This window comes from Condylura cristata, unplaced genomic scaffold (genome assembly GCF_000260355.1).
Source record: "Condylura cristata isolate star-nosed mole 26May11 unplaced genomic scaffold, ConCri1.0 scaffold00019, whole genome shotgun sequence".
Classification (NCBI taxonomy): Eukaryota; Metazoa; Chordata; class Mammalia; order Eulipotyphla; family Talpidae; genus Condylura; species Condylura cristata.
This window is the reverse complement of record NW_004567120.1, coordinates 11014161-11028322: the sequence shown is the minus strand read 5'-3', so window position 1 is coordinate 11028322 and position 14162 is coordinate 11014161.

Here is a 14162-nt window from a genome sequence, read left to right as displayed (position 1 = left end):
ATTGACATTCATGGCCTTAGCTACATCTAATAGTGAAGGGAACTTGTGACCTCATGCCCAGAAAAATTTGGAGATAAATTCTATCAAAAAACCTTTATGCTTTGAGCACACTGTAAAAGATTAAGTGGAGACTGAAATCAAGAACTAACCCTCTGAATTGGACTAAGTTATCTCTGATGACTGGTAATACATTTGGTCTGTATCTCTAGTTTCCTTTATCAATGTAGCTCCATTCATTCATTTGGTTTTTTCATTTACTCATGTTATTTATTCCTCCACCAAATAGTTATCGAGGGCCCATTTTATGCTAAGCATTGTGTTACATACCAAGAATCCTGTGGTTAGCAAGACATATGTCTTAGGTCTCCTTTATCTCAGACACAGTAACTTTTTGATATAAATCTTAGTTACAGTCAGTGTCTTTTTGTGATAGAAATTTAATCTCCTATAAGTGGGAACTATGGCGTTTTAAATTTAAAATAGCCTTTTCTTTGCATTCTAGTACTCTAACAATTGATCCTTGTGTCTCTTAATTTCTCCTATATAAGTATGCATGAACCACAACCAGAGGCCATCTCTGGTGGCCATTTTTGAGGCTATCAATTTCCAGGCAGGGCTTATTCATCAAGTGTGAAAGTTTCTACTAGAATGTGCCAGTTAATTCACAAGTATGAGAAGGAAGAATGCTGTGAAGTGGTGATGTATGCGCTACAGGAAAATGGTTTGAGGTCACTGACAAAAGTGAATTTCCTTCCATTAGACAGTATAACCACAAGCTGTTAGGAAATAGTGTATTTAACCAGAGATAGGAAGTCATTAGTATGACTGCTATCTACACCTTTCTGGAGGTGTTATTATAACCATAATGTATACACTTTATATGAATCTATACTACCAGCTTGGAACAGTACAAGTTTCATGAAATTTTTCCATTCTCCTCACAGATATCAGATATATTGAAATTTCAGAATCAATGCATCTTATCTCTGATTACATATAATTTGGTGATTAGAAAATAGTCTGTGATGTAGAGATCATTACTTTTGTTTTAAAGATTGAAGCATGATGAGATTATACTCCTTGAAAAATCAAGGATCACTAAGAAAGAACTCAGTAAATGTAAGATACTACACTAGGTTCTAGCCATGTCATAGTGAGCAACAAAAGCAACTTAGTTATTTTTTTATTTTATAGTGTGAAAGATATTTGTCCAATACCCTAAGAAATAATTGTGCAATTACAAATATAAAAAATTCTATAGTGACATGGCCAATGAAATTCTACAATATAGAGATCTTATTCTAAGTGAATAGGAAGGGTTTGTGTGAGCAAGTGTTGCTTAACATGAATTCATTAGCTGAGTTGGTTGTGAAGGAAGGGACTGGCATTCCTGGGAGACAGAAAGGCATGTGCAAAGATACTAAGGTGGGAAGAAGAATGTTGAGTATGAAGAACTCAAGAAAGACCAGTGTTGCTAGGATATAGTGGTAAGAAGGGAAGTGATTGTGTTGGTAGAAAGATGATTCTAGAATAAAATCTATTAGTATGATAAGAGGTCCTAGAATGAAAAAGCAGTTTTGGCATGAACCATAAAGGGCTAAGTTAGATTTCCTTAATCACTTAGTTTGTATCCTAATGGCAATAGAAAGCCAATATAGTTGCAAGCATAGATAGTCTGAGATAACATGCCTACCTTTACATTTTGAAGAGATGACCCTGGATACAGTGTTCAAAATATGTTGGTTTCAGCTAGATTCACATACATTACTGAGTTCACAATTGAATTTCTTTAGATTAAAAAAAAATGTTGGCATTTTAGACCCAGCTAGAGGAAAAAAGCGTACATATTTGAAATAAAGAAAACTGCCAGGTCTCAGGGGTTTACTGGATATGATGAATAAAGGAGAAGAATGTATTAATGTTCTGGGTTCACGGTCACGTTTGCATCTTTAAAAGGTGATTTTTGAGCATAATCCCTTCTATCTTCATCCATGTTTCTGTGAATGGTATTCATTTATCTTTTGATTGCTGAATAGTATTCCATTGTGTGTGTGTGTGTGTGTGTGTGTGTGTGAGAGAGAGAGAGAGAGTATCAATCATATCTTATTGATTCAGTCATCTATTTTTGGACATTGGGGAACCAAGTAAGGGATCATGGAAAGGAAAATAATGATTATAATGAAAAAAAAAAAACAGTATTAACAGGCAACTATAAATCAGAGACATTCTCTAGGGGATGAGGAGAGAGAGAGAGATCAAAAAGAGGGAGGGAAGAGCACAAGGGACTATGGTGATGGTGCATGTGTGACTGGTGGTAGAAATTCTGTGGGGACAATACCTGAGAAAAGAAGGCATCATTGTAAAAAAAAAATATGTAACTGATACACACACACACACACACACACACATATTTATACATATAAATTATATGTTAAGAAAGATTATTTTTGAAAGAGTGCTCTTTTTTCCCCATCATGTTGACTATTACAGTTTCAAAAGTCTTAAAATTAGAGTGCCAAGAGGAACATGGAAGAGTCAAAAATCTACTTTATTCTTTTATAAGAGATAGATTATGGGTTTCAACCACCTAGCTTGTAGGTGGTTGAAATAGGTTTGAGTTCAGATTCCACAGCCCTCATACATAATAATGGTTCACTCCAGAGTGGGAGGCTTTACTGTTCATAGTTTATACCAGTTGGAGTGAGGAGTCTGAGACTGGGAAGAGATTCTGACCTTGGGATAATAAGCTGGTTATAGGAGTATCTGAGACAGAAGGAAGAAATTCTATAAAACACAGGAGCTTATAGGTCAGTGTAAAGACAAATGTGTTTGGAATATAGCCTCTTTTGTGAGTGGCTGATAATTGCACTGTATTCATACCTTACAGTTGATTATTTAATGGGAAAAAATGGAGGTGAGTTTGTTTCCAGACCTGTATATCAATATGCATCCCTACACAGTTACTGCCACCAATAGATTTGAAGTCGATGGAATATATATATATTCCCTTTATATATATATATATATATATATATTCTTTTTTGATATATATCTCAAAACAGTTTCAAGAACTTTGAACTCCAGAGGACATATTCAGATTCATGTATTGTGCCTATTTTGATAACTTCACCACTTTATCATTCTCTTTTCCACGGAGGAACTTGGAGACAACTAACCAACCATTCAGCACACTGCATTGTGGCCAGGTTTCCGATGATCTACATAAAAGCTTTAATAGTTTTAATGGAAAATGAAGATATGTTCATGTGTAGCATTGTAGTGGTATATAGTGTTGAGAAGGCAGGGATAATAGAAGAGTTGTTCACTCAGTGCATGGTGTCAAATTCTGTCTGGAATGAGCAGGTTGACCACATATGGGACCGCAGTGTCAACCCAGCACAGACTCCCAGTAGGGTGTGAATGAAACTAATTTGAAGTGTGAAGAGCAAACAACTGGAGTAACGTAAAGCCATGGTCATCGGGAATTAGTCACATGCAGGAGAACTGATCAAAGAAGTTATTTTATAGAGAATGTCAGAATCTAAATTCTTTTTGGAGAAGGGAGTTGAAAACATGGGAAAAAAGTAGAACGTACTGTTATGGGATTGGAATGGTAACTCTCAGTGTGGACTCATTGTTTAATATACATAGATATAGGAATATAGATGTTTACATATGCGTATGCATATACTGGAGGTCTGGGAAGAGTGGTACTTTGATATGAATGTATATAGCTATTTCCCAGAGTATCACTTCTTCTAAATAAATTATTCACTAAAAATAAACAAGACTTTATGAGGAAATCATTGTTTCCAGGATAGTGGCTAGAAAATCATAAAATAAAGCTGGAGCACCTCGTCAAAAAACAAGGAAATTCTCATATAATTATGGGGGCCTGTCAATGGATACTAGAGGGTGGCTTCAGTGATGTTCCCACTGGCTAAATCAGGAACAATTTCAGCATAAGAAGAAATAATGGTAATAATGGATTGTAATCCATTGAATAAATGAGGTCACCATGAATCTGTAGTAGTAAATATTGATGAATAAATAAATTGAAAGTGTGTTAAGAACTCTTTTACATAGATTCAAAGTACCTCTCCAGAAAAAAGGATTATTAATTGCAAAAGATTAAGAAAATTGGTTTATAGTGGAGAAACCCTGCAGGCATCACCCCATTGAATGATCAATGTCAAAACATGTATAATGGGGCTGATTGAAATTGTGTATCACCTGATAGGATGCAATGAGTAGAATGTAGCATCACTTCTCCAATTTACCTGTAAGAGATGCACAGCTTGAATTTCTCATAAGAATTCATCAGATTAACCCAAGCTGAGGAGCACCCTACAAAATAACTGGTCTTTGGTGTTTAAACTCTATTATAAAGTTCATGAAATGCAAAGGACAGTTGAGCAATTATTCCATTTAAGGAAATTAACGTGGTGTGACATCTAAATATATGATTGTTAACTGGATCCTTTGCAATAAAAGGCGTTATTGGACAACTGGAGCGATCTGGCTTGGGGTCTAAGAAATAGACAAGAATGATGTACCTGTGCTGATTTTCTGGTTTTGACGGTTATATCATGGTTATATAGAAGATGGCATTTTAAGGTGAGAGATACACAAAAAGTACTCAGGTTTGATGCAGCATCATGTTGGTAACTTACTCTCCAGTTAATTAGGAGGAAAAAAGATCTTTTGCTTGCACCTTCATATGTGCAAATGTTCTGACCGGCATTACATGTGTTTATATAAATGGAAGACAACATAGTTGTAGTAGCTAAGTTTGGTAAGTGAGACACAGGATTCTTGGCTTTATCACTTAATTCTTGTGTGACATCAAAGCAGTTATTTAACATCTCTGAATCTGAGCTTTCCTATCTAAAAATATAAGGACAAAGATAGTTACATGCTCACCAGGTCTTCATTATTATTAAATGAGAGATGTTTATCACGATCTTCATTGTTTTCCTAGTATGGAGAATTTGCCCTATGCATTGAATTTAGTGGAGTACTTGTGAAAAACTGTGACAAAAAAATCAGATATTTGTCAATTTAATTCATCATTGGTTAATACTTAAAAAATACAATAATGGTAAACTATTAAAGAAGTGCAGGCCCTCTCTAGTGGTGCAACGGGTTAGGATGCAGCACTGCAAGGTGGCTGCAACCATTCAGTGCATGTTCGATCCCCGGCCCCGAGGTGATCCGCATGGCACGGCAGACCTCTCCTGACCTGCCCTGACCTGCCCGCTACTCCCCTCAGCAGTGTACTACGTCGATCTGCCTGTTCTGTTCCCCACTCTGTCTCTGGTGAAGCCTCACCACCTCTGCACCTCTGGCTTGTTGTACCCCAGCTCCGTATACATAAATAAATAAATCTAAAAAAAATGTGCAAAATATGCCTACATTTTTATTATGGTAAACAAACAGGAAATTATATTTTAGTAAATAAGAACAGACCTCATAAGAGAAATAAAATTATTTTTAAAAATATTATTTACTGAAAGTGTTAAATATAAGGAATTAATGACTATATTAGTGAAAGTGATTCCCTGTACTAGTTGCCTAGATGGACATTTTGAAAGATATGGTGTATCTCAATAACTAAATTTTTTTTTAATAATACTTCTTTTTTTTTACATCATTTTCATTTTGTTCACTTTTCCATCTCAGTTGTAGTCCCCGTGAGATTCCACCACCAATTCACCCATGTGCCATTGCCACAGTCCAGTATCCTCTTCCCACCCCATTTTTGTCCCTATCCCTTTCTATCCCATACCATGTCTCTGGCTTATAGTTGTTTGTTGTTCTCATTTTTACTTTTATTACATTTTCTTCTCTCATGGAAAGCAGTTTGGAGATTTCTCAAACTGCTAAAAATGGAGCTTCCATATGACCCAGCAATCCCACTCCTTGGTATCTACCCAAAGGATGCAAAAAAAATTGATTCAAAAGGACACCTGCACTCCCATGTTTATTGCTGCTCTATTTATAATAGGGAAGACATGGAATCAACCCAAATGCCCAAAAATAGAAGACTGGATCGAAAAGATGTGGTACATATACACAATGGAATATTACTAAGCAATCAAAAAGAAAACCTCATGTCTTTTGCAGCAACATGGAGAGAGCTAGAAGAAATAATGCTTAGTGAAATAAGCCAGAAAAAAAAAAGAAAAATACCAGATGATTTCACTCATATCAGGAGCATAAAGGATCGGGGGTGGGGGAGAACAAAAAAGAAAAAAAGAGAGAGAGAAGCATCTAAAGTTTTTAATGTGACAAATGAGCCTGTTTAAATTAATTTACATAATCTAGACTGGATTGATTATAGTACAACTGCAAGGATATAATATATAACTCTATACTTTGTTTTAATAACAGAGTTGAGAAATGCAGTTCACATAAGTATATTGACAGGAATAAAAGACATCTTAACGTATTTCAAAAAGATCAAATTAATAATTTTCAACGTGTATTTGAAACAAATGAGGTAATTTTAAAATTCATTTTCAAGTGTTCATTGAGAATGTCTTCCAGTTTTTTAAAATAAAATTTGATTTTCAAACCATGTACAGTTTTTGGGTGCATCCTCATTTCTCTGTGTTCAGAAGTCTCCCATCATGCCGTGTTGCGGCACTACTTCAGCTATCAGTTTGGTGCCCTCTACCCTTCCCTCCTCTCTTTCTCTCCCCCTCTGGTAACCACTACATTTTCTATAGAGTCTAAGAGTTATTTTTGCTGTGATTTGGTACTTCATTTTACATTGATTATTTATATTCCACAAATGGGTGAAACCATCTGGTCATTGCCTTTCACTTTCTGATTTATTTTACTTAGTATAATCACTTAAAGCTCCATCCATGTTGTCACAAAAGGAAGGATTTCATCTTTTTTTTTTTTTAAATAACTGTAATGTTTCATTGAGTATATCTACCACAACTTCTTGAAACATTCAATCATTAATGGACATTTAAGTTATTTCCACATCTTGGCTATTATGAATAATGCTGCTATGAACATGTGGGTACATATCTTTCTGAGTTAGTCTTCTCATACTCTTTTGACAAATAGTGAGCGGATATTACTGGGTCAGATGATAGATTTTAAGGAATCTTAAGATTCCATATTGTGGATATTTTAGGTTTTTAAGGAATGTTTATTTTGTTTTCTATAAAAATGCCACTAGTTTGCATTCCTTCTGACAGCCATAAGGAGATCCTTTTCTATCACACCTTCACAAGACATACTTATTCTCAGTTTTTTTATATAAACCATTCTTATGGATATCTCTTTGTGTGTTTGATTTGCACTTCCCTGTTAATAAGTGAAGTAGAATATTTTTCATGTTTCTGTTAATCCTTGGTATATCTTCTTTGGAGAAGTATCTACTCAAGTTCTCTACCCACTTCTTGATTGTTTCTTTTTTGTTGTACTGTATACATATTTCTGTGCTTAAGATATTAGACTCTTGTTGGATGTATGATGAGCAATATTATCTTCCAGTCAGTAAGTTTTCTTTTTGTTTTTGTGGTGGTAACCTTTAAATTCTCTTTTAATGTGAGTAATGAGTTTTCTATTTTTATTCATGTTTGAATTTTAGTTGATAAGTGGATCTTAAAATATCACATACAGTAACTTTGCCCTATTGAGCAAAGTTACTGTATGTTACAACACAGCTTGAATGAGATGCAACTTATCAGATGAATTCAATAACACCTGAGTTAGTCAATATCTTGCTCAATGAGATAAGCACTTTCTTAGATATTCTGATAATGTCAGTGTGATAATAGAAGTTTCTAAACTCAGTTAACTTACCAGCTCTTGTTCAAAGGTTACATTTGAGTAGCAGTGAAATAGTATTTGGAATGGATTAACTCAAGAAATAATGAATGTAACCACTCAGCGCTGTGAGACATATAAATTAAGTATTCACTAAATATAGCTATTATTCATGTGATATTATTATTATTATTTAAACATTGACTACCAAGCTTGAAAGGATTTGCTCAATGGGAAAAGCAGATTTCAGCTACCAGATGTAGGTTTAAGATAGAGGACTGCTCACAGACTGTGAATATAGCATATATCCACTCTATCATCCATTCAAAAACTGGTGCAGTTCATCAAAAAGACAAGTGAAAGCTTACTTCATTAGTAACACCTGTCTGGCCACATAATCTTTGCATCATCTTGGTGCATATGCCTTTCAGGAAATATGGAGAATTCCTTAGGTAAGAAATCCCCATAGAGATCTGAACTCTTTCTTTCAACACAATATGACCTTAGAGTACATTTATATACCTAAGATAGATATCTAGATTTTATCTATTCTTCATTTATCTGGAATATTTGCTACCATTTTTGTGGTGTCATGAAATTATCCCATAACTGTCTGGAATGTACATGTACATTTTCTGTACATAGTTGCATGTTTTTGTGGTTCAGTTGCTTTAATTAAGCAATTTAAATATATTCTTTTATTATGATTCTCATTAATTGCATGTCTAACTATTCTTGCTTTTATATGCACAGCAACCTCAATGCATTGGAGTATGGTAGACTTAGACTCCCGACGCCAAAAAAGCACAGCTTCATAGATAGTTTTAATTGATATATGTAAATAGTAACCCGAATGAGTGAAAAATGGAGAGTGGCAATAGTTTTCCTAACTGTGGTTTCCTATTAAGTTAAACTATTGCAATGCACCTAATTCCAATCATACATTTCTATAGTAAATACCAAAAAAATGTTATATTGAGAAAAAAAAATCTTTATATGGTCCATAGTGCAATTTTGATTTCTAAAAATCAGACGGCTAGAAGATGACTGTCCTTAAATTTTGAATACCTTTGTTTTTAGGGTTAGTAATGATTAAATTTTACAAAAAATAAGGTCAAAAATGATAGTGATAAAATAAGCTCTTAACACTTAAAAAATCAACTGAAATTTGATTGGACTTAATATGCAATATTTATATTTTCTTATATTTGAAGAGCATCTCCTGGGTAATGCTGATAAGTGAGTTAACTTGAAATTTGTTGAAATAGCTAAAAAATCAGTTTCTAGTTGAGCACCACAAAAATGTCTGCTGTACTATAATTACATTATTGTTTACCCAGTTTGTAATAATTTGGTGTTTCCAAAATATAAAAGATCATGGCTTAATTAATCATCATACTGTTTTGGTTATTCTCTAAATTGAAAAAAAAAACATATATATAAACCTGCATATGAAGTAATGATATTCAATCAGAAAGTATATGAAATCATACAGATATATACACATATGTAATCTGTTGTTAAGCAGTTTCCAGTTTTCAGTATATTGAGTCTTGAAGGAAACATTCATGTTCACAGAGTATGCTATGCAGATGATTAATATTTAAGCCAAATGTAAGATATATGCTTAGAGATTTCTTAAGTGGCCATCCAATGCCCCATTCCTTCCTGCCATTCTTCATATATGACACTACTTTGTTTCATGGTACCTATTCTAATTTTAATAACCTGAATCATTTTCTATTTATTTGATGTGCACTTCTTCATGCCTTTATCATAAGCTTCAGGAGGCAGGGCCTGTGTTAAAGTGTTCACTATTCTTAGTACTTGAAACATTGTAGCACACATAAATGGAGTTAATAAATTTGAATAGAATAAATGAAGATTTTTGTAACTCTTTGTAATAACCCTTGGCTTAGGACCATAGTAGATATTAGTAAATGTTTGGTAATTATTGTGTTTTTGGATCTGACATCCGATCCACACGTATCGCTTCTGTGTGGTGATGTTAAACTACACTTGTTAGGGTGATACTACATTCATTTCCTATTGTTGCCTAAACAAAGGCTGAGTCTCTTTCTCCAGAGCGCCAACTCTAATAATGTACTCGCACTGTTCCGCTGAGTCCCTGAAACATATGTAGCCCATTTTTCAATTTGTTTTATCAACATGTAATATTTGGAGGAGCCAAGTACCATATGTGACCAGTAAATCAATGCTGCTAACAGAAATAGTGCAAAGGCAATACTTAATGCTGAAGAGGAACAAAAAGAATTTAAAAAGAGAATAAAAGACATAGTCATTAAGCAGTTTGCAGTCGAAAGAAATGAAGCAGGTAGCAAGCTGGCTTTTTCAGGTCTCTGTGTTAAGAGTGGAAGGACTCTGGATTGGATATAAGAAGATTTTGAAAAACAATGGAAGATTTTGGTGTGAATCCTAGTTCAGTTACATATTAGCTACATAATTCCAAGAAGAGGATTTTGTTATTTTGATTTGCATTTGTATAATAATAAGAGATGATGAGCATCTTTTTTTGTGCCTGTTGGCCATCTGTATGTCTCCTTTGGAGAAGTGTCTCTTCAGACCATCTGCCCAGTTTTAATCAGGTTGTTTGATTTTTGTTGAGTTTTATGAGTTCTTTATATATTTTGGCTATTATACTCTTGTTGGATGTGTGATGTGCAAATCTCCTCTCATTCAGTAAGATGTTGTTTTAGCTTAACAGTTTATATTGCTGTGCAGAAGGTTTTTAGTTTGATATAGCCCCATTTGTTTATTTTTGCTTTTGTTCCCATTGTTGTTGGAGTGGAGTCCCCAAGGAATACATCACCTATAATTTCTTCTATGAATAGTATAGTTTCTGGTCATATGGACAAGCAATAAGGCAATATCACTTCACATGTGTAGAATGACTACTGTCTAAGAGATAAAAACAATAAATGCTGGAAAGGATACTGTCGGTGGGATTTTAAATTGGTACATAATAATGAAAAACAGTATGGAGGCTACTCAAGGGCTTAAAATGGAAATTATAGTGGGAAACACACAAGGGACTAAGGTGATGGTGCATGGGTGAATTTGTGGAAATTCTGTGGTGATGACACCTGATGTATGATATATACAGGTAAATTAAAAAAATACAAATTCTGGAAGAATGCAAAAATACAAATTTAGGGGCCCTCCCTGCTGGTGCAGTGGGTTAAAGCACAGCTATATGAAGCTACTGCAGCCACTGTAGCATGAATTTGATTCCCGACCAGGGAGGTGACCCACCCGCTGCTCTCCTCAGCCGTATGTTTCAGTACATGGGATGCCTGTTCTGTCCTCTCAACCCCCCCATACCTCTGACCTGTACCCAATTCTGTCTGCATAAATAAATAAATTTAAAAAATATAAATTGAAAGAGATGCATGTTTGTGTTAATTACAGCATTAATATGTACACTCTTGTTCATTGCAGCATTATTTGTAATAGGCAAGAACTGGAACCCTAAGTGCCTATGGGCAGGATATTGAATAAAGAAGATACAGTATATATTCACACAAAATTCACAATGTAATAGAATGCCACTGTAAAAACGGAAAGATGAAACCCTGCCATTTTCAATAATCAGGGAGAGACTTAGAGTGTATTATGGTTAATGAAATCAGTGCAATTTCAGTCATATGCAGTGCATAGAATAACAAAACAAACAAATGTACTAAGTAAAGCAATACTGAACATTTGGCCTATAAGACGAAATTTTGGTTACCAGAAGTGAAGAGCTGGGAAATTGGGGGGAAAGGGTCAGTTGTATGGTGAAGAGCAGAACTGGACTTTTAGTGGTGAACTTAATGTAGTATGTAGACAGATGTTGATTTATAGTGACACATGCCTGAGACTACAACATCATAAATTCAGTGTTACTTCAAAATGGATTTAAAAAAGAAGCCAACCTTGGCTCTTGTTTCCACCACTTTATATAGGGGAGATCCAACCAGCCTTCTTAATGCACTAGGCAGCATATCAGTCTCATAAAGGGGAGATCCTGTAACTGTCAACACAAACAATGTTGAAAACCAGTGATGATGCAAGGAAAAAAAACTGATGAATTTTCAGACATTAAGAAACAAAGAAAGGAAGAGAAAAAAAAGAATAACAACCCCATGGACTAAAGTGAGAAGTTTTTTTTTTTTTTTTGATCATACATATATATATAAAAGCCATGGAAACTATATTATATTAAACATGAAATTTAATTTCAGATAATTTTGGAGTGAAATTTTTTATTGTTGATTTAGCTTTGCCACTTCCTTTGGTAATTTGACTTTTATGAGACTTTGTTTTCTTATCTGAAAAATTAGCATAATTGTATCTACCTAATTGGACCACTGGGAAAATTAACTTTTGACATTACTTGGAATTGTCCCTGAATACCTGGTGAGTAATTAATACACTGAAAGCACTTCTGTTGTGACATTGTTTAATAAATTTAATATCTCTAAATATATGTATGTGTATCTGTGAGTATAAAAATGAGGAACTTCTTAGAACTTTCACCAAGAGATGCATACAGGAAAGAATAAAAGGGATATAAATAGTCTACAAAGACCAACTTTTTAAATTGGGTCATGCTAATTTATAGATTAGATTGTGTTTTCAATGTATAGGATATCTTCAGGTGTTATTACCACATCCACCTGCTACTTAGGTACCTACCCATAGTCCTCCATCATAGAAATTAGAACAGTCCCCAGTTTGTTCTGACCACTCACTTCTTCCCCATCTGGTAGGTAACCTCAGTTCCATAGTCAGGTTTCTGTCATTTGTTACTGCTTTGGCTATATTTGACTGGTTATTACTTTTCTGTGTTCTGAACAAAAGGGATGCCATTCAGTATTTTTCTCCTTCTGACTTTGCTTACCACAATCCCTTCAGCATGTTATTGCAAATGGCAAGAGTTTATCACTTTTGATAGCTGAAGATGTGTGTCTATACCACATCTTCCTGATCTACTTGCCTGTTTTTGGAAACATAGGTTTTTTGCATAACTTGACTGCTATAAATAGTGCTGCAGTGAACATAAGAATGCATATTTCCCTTTGAATAAGAGTTTCTGAATGCTTTGTGTAGATACCTAGGAGGTGAATTGCTGGATCATATGGTAGATCCATTTTAAATATTTTAAGAAACCTCTATACTGTTTCCATAGGAACTGAACCAGTCAACACTTCCAACAACAATATAATAGGGCTCCTTTTTCTTGACATCCTCACCAACACTTAACTGTTTCTGGTCTTTTAGATGGGCCATTCTCAAAACTATGGGGTGGTACCTCGTTGTGGTTTTGGTTTGTATTTCTCTGATGATAAATGAGGATGGACATTTTTTTTCATTTGCTGACCTTATGTATGTTGTGTTTTGAGAAGTGTCTGTTTAGTACTTCTCATATTTTGATAGGGTTGTTTGCTTTTATTTGACTTATTTGAGTTCTTTGAAGATCTTGGCTGTTAGGCTCTTTTTGGATATATGGTATGCAAATATTCTTTCCCATTCAATGGGGTGTCTTTTGTTTTCATAAGTTTCTTTCAAGGTGAAGAAACTCTGTTTGATACAATGGCAGATTTTTTATTTTCTTTTGTTTATCTTCCCGTTGGAGACAAATCCACAAAGACATCACTGAAGCTAATGAGGCGGTGTATTATGCTATCTTTTCTTCTGTGTATATTATTGTTTCAGGTCTTACAACCAAGTCTTTTACCCATTTTGAGTTAATTGTTATGGTGTGAGAAAATGACCTAGTTTCATTATTTTGTTTGCAGTTATCCAGTTTTAGGGTATCATTTAGTGAAGAGGTATTTTTTTCTCTCTAATATATACTATTGGCTTCTTTTTTGTACATAGCCTGTCTGTATGGGTGTGTTCTGTCACTTCTTTTAATAATGTCTATAGTTTTCATTTAAATTTATTCCTAGGCATTTAATTATTTTTTATATAATTTCAGCTTTTGAACACTGAGTATGATGTTGGCTATGGTTTCTATTTATTCCCATATTTTTGAGGGTGTTTTATCATAAATTCATGTAATATCTTGCAAGATGCTTTTTTGATGTATATATCTTTTTGTTGATCCGATGTATAACATTGGTTTACATATGATGAACCAGCCTTGCACCCCTGGGATGAAGCCTGCTTAATTGTGGTGGGTGATTCCCTTGCTATGTTGTATTCGGTTTGCTAGAATATCATTGGGATTTTTTTTAAAGATTTATTTATTCATACAGAACTGGGGTACAGGCCAGAGATGCGGAGGGTGAGAGGATACACCAGAGACAGACTGGGGAGCAGAACAGGCAGATCGATGAAGTACACTGCTGAGGGGAGCAGCGGGC